Source organism: Ceratotherium simum, chromosome 11 (assembly GCF_057802395.1).
Source record: "Ceratotherium simum simum isolate JZ-2026a chromosome 11, ASM5780239v1, whole genome shotgun sequence".
Lineage (NCBI taxonomy): Eukaryota > Metazoa > Chordata > Mammalia > Perissodactyla > Rhinocerotidae > Ceratotherium > Ceratotherium simum.
Window position 1 is genome coordinate 57,199,698 of NC_141910.1, and position 9,211 is coordinate 57,208,908.

Genomic DNA, 9,211 nt, shown 5'->3' on the forward strand with positions numbered 1-9,211 from the left:
CTCTCCCTTCTCTGCATCCTGAGAACTTCTGAAGGACTAACCTGGATGGCGTGAACCTCAAGCACTCCAATGCTTGTGAGATGTGGCCCAGGAGCCGTAGACGACCTCGTGCTGGTGTCTGGGCCATTGACAAGCTTTGATCCATGGACAAGGATGACCCCTGTTTCTGGGTCATGTGCTTTCAGCAGATACCGTGTGTGGTGCAAGAGTTAAATAGCAGCCGTACACTCGGCCCTCTGGTGGACTGATCAGATTCTCTAGCTTTTCTTTTTACAGAACTAGTAACCAGTACTATTTGCACAAATTAAATGTCCTTGATATTCTTGGAATTTTCATGAAAGTGGTGCCCAGAGAGAAGGAAGAGATGTTTTTACGATGGTGGGATGAGTATTAGTAGCTATTTAAACTTGAATATTGAAATGTGGCTGTATTAGTTTGCTAGGGCTGTCACGACAAAGTGCCACAGACTGGATGGATTAAATAGCAGAAATTTATCTTCCCACAGTTCTGGTGGCTGGAAGTCCGAGATCAAGGTAATGGAGGAGTTGTTTTTTCTGAGGCCTCTCTCATTGGCTTGTAGATGGCTGCTCCCTCACTGTGTCCTCACATGGTCTTCCCTCTGTGTTTGTCTGTGTCCATATTTCCTCTTCTCATAAGGACTCCAGTCATAGTGGATCGGGGCCCACCCTTGTAACCTTATTTTAACTTACCTTTTTAAAGACCCTATCTCCAAATACAGTCACATTCTGAGGCACTGGGGGTTAGAACTTCAACATGTGATTTTTGGGGACACATCAGCCATAACAATGACCAAATTTTTATCAAGTTGAAAAATGAAAAGTATCATTTATCTAAGCTTTTTGCTTCTATAGTCAAATGAAATAAGACTGCCATTTCTTTTTGACTGAACTCTCTTTTGTCAAACTTTAGAGCAGGGTTAGCTAACTTCTTAAAACAGTTGAGAAAATTTTAATTTTTTTTCTATGCTCTGTAACAGTTTACACAGGCCCATAAGGCCTGTTCCGAAACCCTTGGGACCAAACAGGTTTCAGAATTCAGAACCTGTGGATTTCTAGAAACGTAATAAAGAACATATACTGTGGCAGCTGTGCATAATAAAACATGCTACTAATTCACACCATGATGTGAAAACAATAATTGAAATAACTATATATATATATATATATATATATATATCAATTCTGGTCAAATTTTACTGTTAAATGAGTTCCAGTCAAGTTTTGTCTTCAAATGTTTTATGAAACAAACTGTGTTTGCAGAGTGTTTGGGATTCTAGAACTGTAAATAAGGGATTGTGGGTCTGGGTACCACTTGGATTATAAAAGTTTCACCTGGGTACAGCTTGCTTAAAAAACAAACATATATATATATATGGACTTTTTATATACACATATGTATATGTATATATATGTTTTTATATATAGTCTGTTGAACTCGTTAAGTTTTGCCTATGATTATTGAAATTCTTGGGTTGTTTAGTTCATGAACCAATTTTGATTTATAGATTTTCTAGAAACTTTGTTTTCCTAGTGATTTTCAAATTTACTAGCAGGATTGAAATAGTACTTATTTAGTTTTTAAAAAGTAGACTTCATATTTGTAGTTAAATCACATTTTCATTCCTAACTTTTTTTCCTGTTAATTATATCAACTATATTTTTTCTGTTTCTTTAAAAAGTCAACTCTGGGAATTATTTATTCATTTTTGCTGAGTTCTTTCTAAAATGCATTAATTTGGAAAGTTATCTTTATTACTTTCTTTTAAGAGATTTCCTCATATTATCATGTTCTTTTTCTGACATCTTGAGGTAGATGCTTCGTTTCTTTATTTCATTCCTTTCTGAAGCAATAAAATGGTCTCAGAATTTTTCTGAGTCCTGCTTCCCTCTCGTTCTATAAGTTTGTGTAGTTGATAAACTGCAGGCTAATTAAATTCAAGGCAGAGACTCCACTCTTTTCTGACCCCACCTCTTCCTTAAAACTTCAGAACTGCCACCTTCAAAACTCCCCACTATCGATTTCCCTTTTCTTTCTTGTTTTTTCAGCCTCTTCCTTTGATGGTAATCCTTTCCTTTGGCGTTCTTGTTATGAAATCCCATTCTTTACTATCAAAAACCCAAAGAAGCAAAAGCCTTCCCTTGAATCTGCCCTCCGTCCTTACACCTGAAATGTTGAGAGAGGTGACGTGCAGTGCTTGACTCAGTTGCTCTTGGAGGTGGGACACTTTTGGAGATAACAAGGTCCAATGAGTGACAAGGGCTGTGGGTGGCCGAAGTGGAGAGAAGTCAATGAAGATGAAGAAATTGTGATGAAGAAACGAAGGGACTAAGTGGCCAACGCATTGGATCAGGATCCTAGATTGATCCAGAAGGATGGAAGGACTCAGAGCCAGGGAAAAGCCTGCAGGTGCCACCGTCCTTGATGAGGGAGAGAAGCAGAAGGTGGGGAAGAGCAGCAGCAGGAGGGAGAGGCTGGCGCGCTGCACGACCATCAAAAGAGCGCTGGGCGTTTCGATTCGTCTTTTAGGAAAGCATGCCTTGTCTTAATCTGCTGTCTTATTTTTCTATTTCTCCTTGTTTGTGCCTCTTTTTCTTAGGGGGTGGTTGTTTTGTTGTGTTCTTTCTTCTTTTATGTGGTCTTTTTTCTGATTTCCTTTTTGGCAATTTCTGTGGAATAACAATCCTTTTAAATTTTATTAAAGGTTACCTTAAATTAAAAATATTTTAGCTTATACATCACTTATGAGCAATGCCGGGTATCTGTTTACTCTCTGTGATCTGAGATGAAGAGATATGCTTATTTTTCCTCCCCCCTCGGCCCCTCTCTTCCCCTTGTACCTGACTCTCTATCCCCATTCTGAGCTGTGGGTTGATAAACTGTTACTTTTTACTGAATTTCTTATTCTTAAAGTGTTTTTTTTACATTATGTATATTCTACCGGAGGGCTTATCTATGACATTTGCATTCTGTTTTGTGACCACATTTATAACAATTATATGGAATTATTTTTTAGTGTAAATGCTTTTAGTGCTTCTGTTAGAAAGGTGGGAAGAAAGAGATGGGGAGACAAGCATTAGACGACATTCTGGGTGAGAGATCTTGGCTCCAGCTCTGGGTTAAGCCCCTTGGGTGCCTCATGGCGACTTGGGAAAGGAGATTTTTTCTTTTGTTCATCTTATCTCCCATCCTTGGCCATATCACTTACTCCATCTACAATGATAGCGGACCTGCCTGTAGGACCAGAGGCCAAATATGACACCAATGTCAGCCTGTCTTGTATTTTAGCTACCACACATCCTACCTGTGAGGCAGAGTCCTGTGAAAGTTCTCTGGCTTCCTTGCCCCGGGTTTTCTTCCTGCCCATTGTTGTTGTTGTTCTATAAGATCCATAAGACCCTTCCAAGGTAGCTTTGATCTTGGATATTTGGCTCATGAGGATAGTTGATCAAGAGTCAAACATTCTCCTAGGAGCACTCCAGGTATTTTTCTGGGCTTATATCTATATCTAGATATAGATATAGATATAGATATAGATATAGATATAGATATAGATATAGATATAGATGTAGATATTTTTTTTTTCTCCCTTTCAACTTTTCTTCATATTGATATGTGTTTGAGAAATTTCCTGGAAACCATCTGCAAAGATTGGCAGTGCTCCTGGGTGGGGACTTCAGGGGTGTGGACCTCTGGACACACCACAGAAGTGATGGTGAGCACTCCTACGTTGTCTTCATCTCAGGGGTACCCTTGCTAGTTACAGTCCTCATAGAAGACAGAGCAAATGTCTTGATGTAACAAATGCTACAGACACTTCAGATGCTTCCCTGGAATGCCATTAGAGTCTCCATCTGAGTGTGACTATGTTAATGAACTCCTCTCATTCAGGCTTGTAGTCTCCCTGGGTGTAAGACAGCACTTGATTCTTCTCTAAGGAAAGGACTTGAGCCACAGGACACAAACTTGAGTTCAGATTTGGCTTGCAACATGTTAATGTTAGAGTTGTTTTCAAGAGTTTAAGAAAACCTGTAGGCTTGGATCCATTGGAATTTATTTACTAGCTTCGAGTTCTTTTTTCACTCTTTTTTTTTGTGTGTGTGTATGTGTATGTGTGTGTTTCTTGTTCATACATTCACTCCTGCTATTGAACTTGGGAGTTGGCGGCAATGCCAAAGAGCAATGCACCTTTAGGTATGGTGCATAGACAATCAGCATCAGCATCATTTGTGAGCTTGTTTGATGCATGTTCTCAGGCCCCGTTCCACACCTACTGAATCAGAAACTGAGGGAGGGGCCCAGCAATCTGTATGCTAACATGTCCTCCAGGGGATTCTGGCGCACATTAAAGAATGAGAGCCACTGTCTTAGAGATCATTGAGTCTGCCCTTCTCAACCTGCACACGAGGTACTAAGACTCCCCAGAAGGGAAGTGATTTGCCTAAGATCACATCTGTGGTCAGTGGCAGACCGGGGATTAGAGCCCAGGTGTTACACATGAAAAGAGCTGACATCCCGTCTGGAATATAGGGAATATTCAGTAAATTAACTTTCCTTCCTCTTGCTTCCGCCTCTCTCTGGGAGCAGCTGGACATAGTCAGCTAGGGATGCATTGCTGACTCTCAATGCTCTTCTCTCTGTCTCCCTTCAATTCAAAGAAAACCCACAGAAAGATCCCAGGCACATGCAGCTAAGTCACCATGTATCCAGGAGCTGGCCACTTTGCCTGTATCCTCACTGTGATGATGAAGAAATGAAGGGTTGGCCTGCCTCGCTAAGATCCCTTCCAATTCCGACTTGCTAAGGCTCCATGGCAGGCTCTGACACACACGTTTCCGCGGTCGGCTATCAGCGGCCATCTGGCAATTAGCAGTCTCTGAGGCAGCTAATCCCACTCTGAGCTGGATTAAAGCTGAAGTTTAAAACATGGAGATAGGCAGGTGATTTATGTTTGAGTCTTTGGGGCCTGCTGTCCCTGGCAGCCTGGTGATGGAGGACAGAAAAGCTGATTTCCTCTCTTATCTATCCTGGGAGGCTCAGCGGAGTCGGATCAGCTTTCCAGAGGGACATCCTGTGCTGAGAGATGTGCTGGGCTCTGGGAGGTGCCAGGTGAGCTCCAGGAGCCCGGGACACTGCTGGGCTGGCTGGAGGAGAATGGACAGAGCCAAGTTCTGTGTCCAGCGCTGCATCACCAGAAGGAGGTGCAATGGGGAGACCTGGGGGATAAAGTTCAGATCATTTTGGATCACGGCTCCCAGATGCCATCAAGGGCCCTGGGATGGCAGCCGACAAGCCCTCCAGCTCCACTGGGCTGTCCTCTCATTAGGCAACATGGTCAGAAATCAAACTCCTGTGTTTGTTCATAGCCTGAGGAGATAATTAACTTATCTCCACGGAGGGACTTGATTACATTCCTAGCATGATCAGAATGAGAAGTCTGAACTTGGAAACACTGGTGGTGGTGGGGAGGTATTTGCAATGGTTGGCTGAGGAGCCATTTGTTCAGAAATTGGGCGAGTAATCAGACAAATGCCTCTTTCCCTAATTGTTGATAAAAATCAGCCATTACGGCAGAGCCGGGGTCTCACTCCCGAGACAGCACGTTACTTAAGGTGAGCGTGCATCCGAATATGTTAGGACGATCTAAAAACATTGCACATAGCTTGAGTTTAAAGACAAGTTGTGCCACTGTGAATTTTGTGTAGAGCTGGGCGCAGCGGAGCGTGATTACTGCCTGCACTTCAGGGCTGACTTGTTACTACTGTCAGGAACCACTTTTCACAAATATTTACTCAGGTTGGATATCTTATTGAGCACCTACTGTGTGCAGCTCTGTGCTAGGTCCCGCGGGGCCGAACCAGACAGGTTCTCTATCCTTGAGGAGATTACTCCTTATCCTAACAGAAAAGTCCCATAGAATATCCTTGAACCCTGAATTGTGTGGTTTACTCTGTGATGGCCACAAAAGTTCAATTGATGGAGAAGTCAGAGTGGACCAGAAAGTCATAGCTAATGAGCCTTGAGAACTCACTTGCACCAAGCACCGTGCTAAGCGTTATCCCCCTCAATTCTCACACAGTTTTATGAAGTAGCTGCTATTATTATTCCTGTTTTACATACGAGAAATCTGCAGCACAGAGGAGTTAAGTAGCTCCATCACAATGGTAAGAGGCAGACCCAGGAGGCGCACCCAGGTTTGTGGACCGCAAAACCCATGCTCTTAATGCTGAGGTGGCAGAGAGTGTGGCTTACAACGGCTGCCCCTCCCTGTCCCTCCAGCTCGCCTTAGCCACACCGGCCTCTTGCAGATACTTAGCACACCCAGTTGCTTCCTGCCTTTGGGTTTTTATCTCTGCTTCAAATGCTCTGGTCCTCTCTGCATAGCTTTCTGCTTCTCATTATTCGGGTCTCTGATTAAATATCCGCTCCTTACGGGGACCTCCTTTGGCCATTCGATCTAAAATAACCCTCCCCGGCTTCATTCTTGAATCTCTTACTCTATTTTGTTTTCATAGCGTTTACCATGATCTGAAATTAAATTGTTGGTATACTTATTCACTTGTTTACGTCTGATTATCTTACCAGATGGTAAGACGATAAGGAATCCTTGGATCTTACAGTTCCTGAAGCACTTTCCTATTGGGTTTTCCAACTATTTGGTGGGATAGACAGTTTAGGTGCTCTTATTGCCAGTTTTTGACAAGGATGCTGAAGCTCAGAGAGTAGAATTGATTTGTTCAAGGTCACACACCTAGTCTATGGCAGAGACGGAATTACACCGTGGCTGGGCCTTCTGATGCCTGGTTCAGCTCTTTCACCTGCACGGAGAAGGACTCATTTCATGTAACAAACAATAACCAATCTTATTGTTTAAGGGTCCTGGAAAGCATAAAGTCACTGAATTAACCAATAGCACTGACTTAAAGTTTCTCATGAGTTCTTTTAACACCCCCATCCTCCAACAGGTCATCTCAAGTGGAACAAAATAAGATAGCACTAACTGGTAAGAAATTTGATTTCTGGAGATTTGAGCAACCGATGGAACAAAGAAAATATAGACTATTTTACTAATTAGTTTGTATGCCTATCTTAGTCCACAAAGTTTCAATTTGGCCACAAAAATACTTAATAAAATAAGTTCCATAAGTAAGAAATTAGAGCAAAAGAAGAAATAAAAACTAGCTGGAAGCATTAAGTGGTCCAGAAGTGACACCAAAATGCAAACTTAAAAGACCTGTCTGTCACTATGAACTGAACAATTTAGGCTCTAATTTTTCTAGCAGGTGTTTTCAAAAGGAAAAACTTGGTTGGTTACATAATTCAAAATGTCTTTACATAAAAACAGAACAACTACTTGGAGAAAAAGAGCCGTTCAATTTTCTAAACTGGAGATTAATTTCTCTTGAAAACAAAACATGTAGTACAGTGTTTCTCAACTTTTGTAAACCTATGACCTTTTTGATAGCAACAAAAATCTCACCCTTCCATTGAGAATTATTGATGCACACAAAATCGATTCTATGTTCTATATGGTTTCGTTAAATAGGACAATTTTTTTGATGTTGATTTTCTATAGATTATAGTAAAAATAGGTACTGCTTTATATTCCAAGTCAAAAATTAAATCATCTGATTCCTCAGAGTTACTGGTACACCCCTTCCATGGAGCATGGCATCCCTTCTCATTTAGCAACCATCACCGTAATAATTGATTTAAGCAAGAATCATCAATAGATGCTGAAACTACTGGGTGAAAGAAAATTTGATGAGGAACAGGATATTTACTTAATCTCAAAGTATCTCCACTTATTAATTACAAAGGGAAAAATAGTAATTTTATGATGGACACCACTTTACCAAAGTGATCAAGTTATCACCATTTACGGGACAAATCAACATAGGCCTCCCGATATGGTACACTGAGAAGGACTCATCACCTCTGTGGCATTCCTGCCAAAAGTGTGTAATCTGATTTTAATCTTGAAGAAACGTCAGACAAAAACCACATTATTCTACAAAATAACTGGCTGATACTCTTCAAAAAGTGAAGGTCAGAAAAAATGAAGAAACTGAGGTACTGTTCCAGATTCAGGAAGACCAAGGAGACGTGACAACCGAATGCAATGTGTGATCTGGAGTGGATCCTGGACTAGAATTTTCTTTTGATTTATTCTTCCTTTTTGGTTTTGCCATTTTAAAAAAATATAAGGGCAGTTTTTGGGACAATTGGCAAAATTTGAGTAAAATCTATAGATTAGATAATATTAAATATTATTTTCTCGACATTGATTATGTTACTCTATTTATCGCAGAGAGTGCCCCAAAGTAACACACACCGAAGATTTAGGGGTAAATGAGTATCATAAATAAGCAACTTACTCTCAAATGGTCAAATATATGTATATATTTAATTATATATAATTTGAATATATATAACTTAAATGTATATAATTTAAATATCTATATATGAGAGAGAGAGAATGTAGTAAAATTTTAACAGTTGTAGAATCTGGAAGAAGGATGTCCGGAGTTCTTTTTATTATTCTTGCAAATTGTACATTTGAAACCATTGTAAAATAAATAGTTACAACCTAACAAAGATTGACAGATCTAATTAGCTGGTTTTAAGGGGTCCTTGGCTAACAGGCTGCAACTCCACTTGTAGGTGGGAGGAGCATCTGTTTACTCGAGAATAAACGTCTATCAAATGTTGGGCAGCACTTTCACAGACAACATTTGCCATTTCCAGGACACTTTCTTTTTAATTGACTTATTTTGTTGACTCATTCTATCTCACTAGTAAGGTCCTGTCTCCGAATTTTATTGTGATAGAATTCCTCGTTAGCATAGAGAAAAGAATGACATTCTAAGAAGGGTTTAAGTATTTCTCACCTTAAAATATCCTAGTTAATTATCAGCACCTTCTGCTGCCTCCACATTACTGTTATTTATATCTCACTGGGAGGATTTCCACAAGCATCTTTCTGTTGCCTTTCATCACCTCTTTTTGATATATTTTCTTTTCCTCTGCTTTTTCCTTCCAGTTTTTGTATTTTATTTTATGCCGACAGTTTTATAAGAAATGGTTTTAATAGGTACATGTTGTAAAATGGAAATATTTTATTAGGATATTACATAAAATACACAGGAGAAACTAGGATATAAATTATATTTTTATCGTAAGATTTTACTGC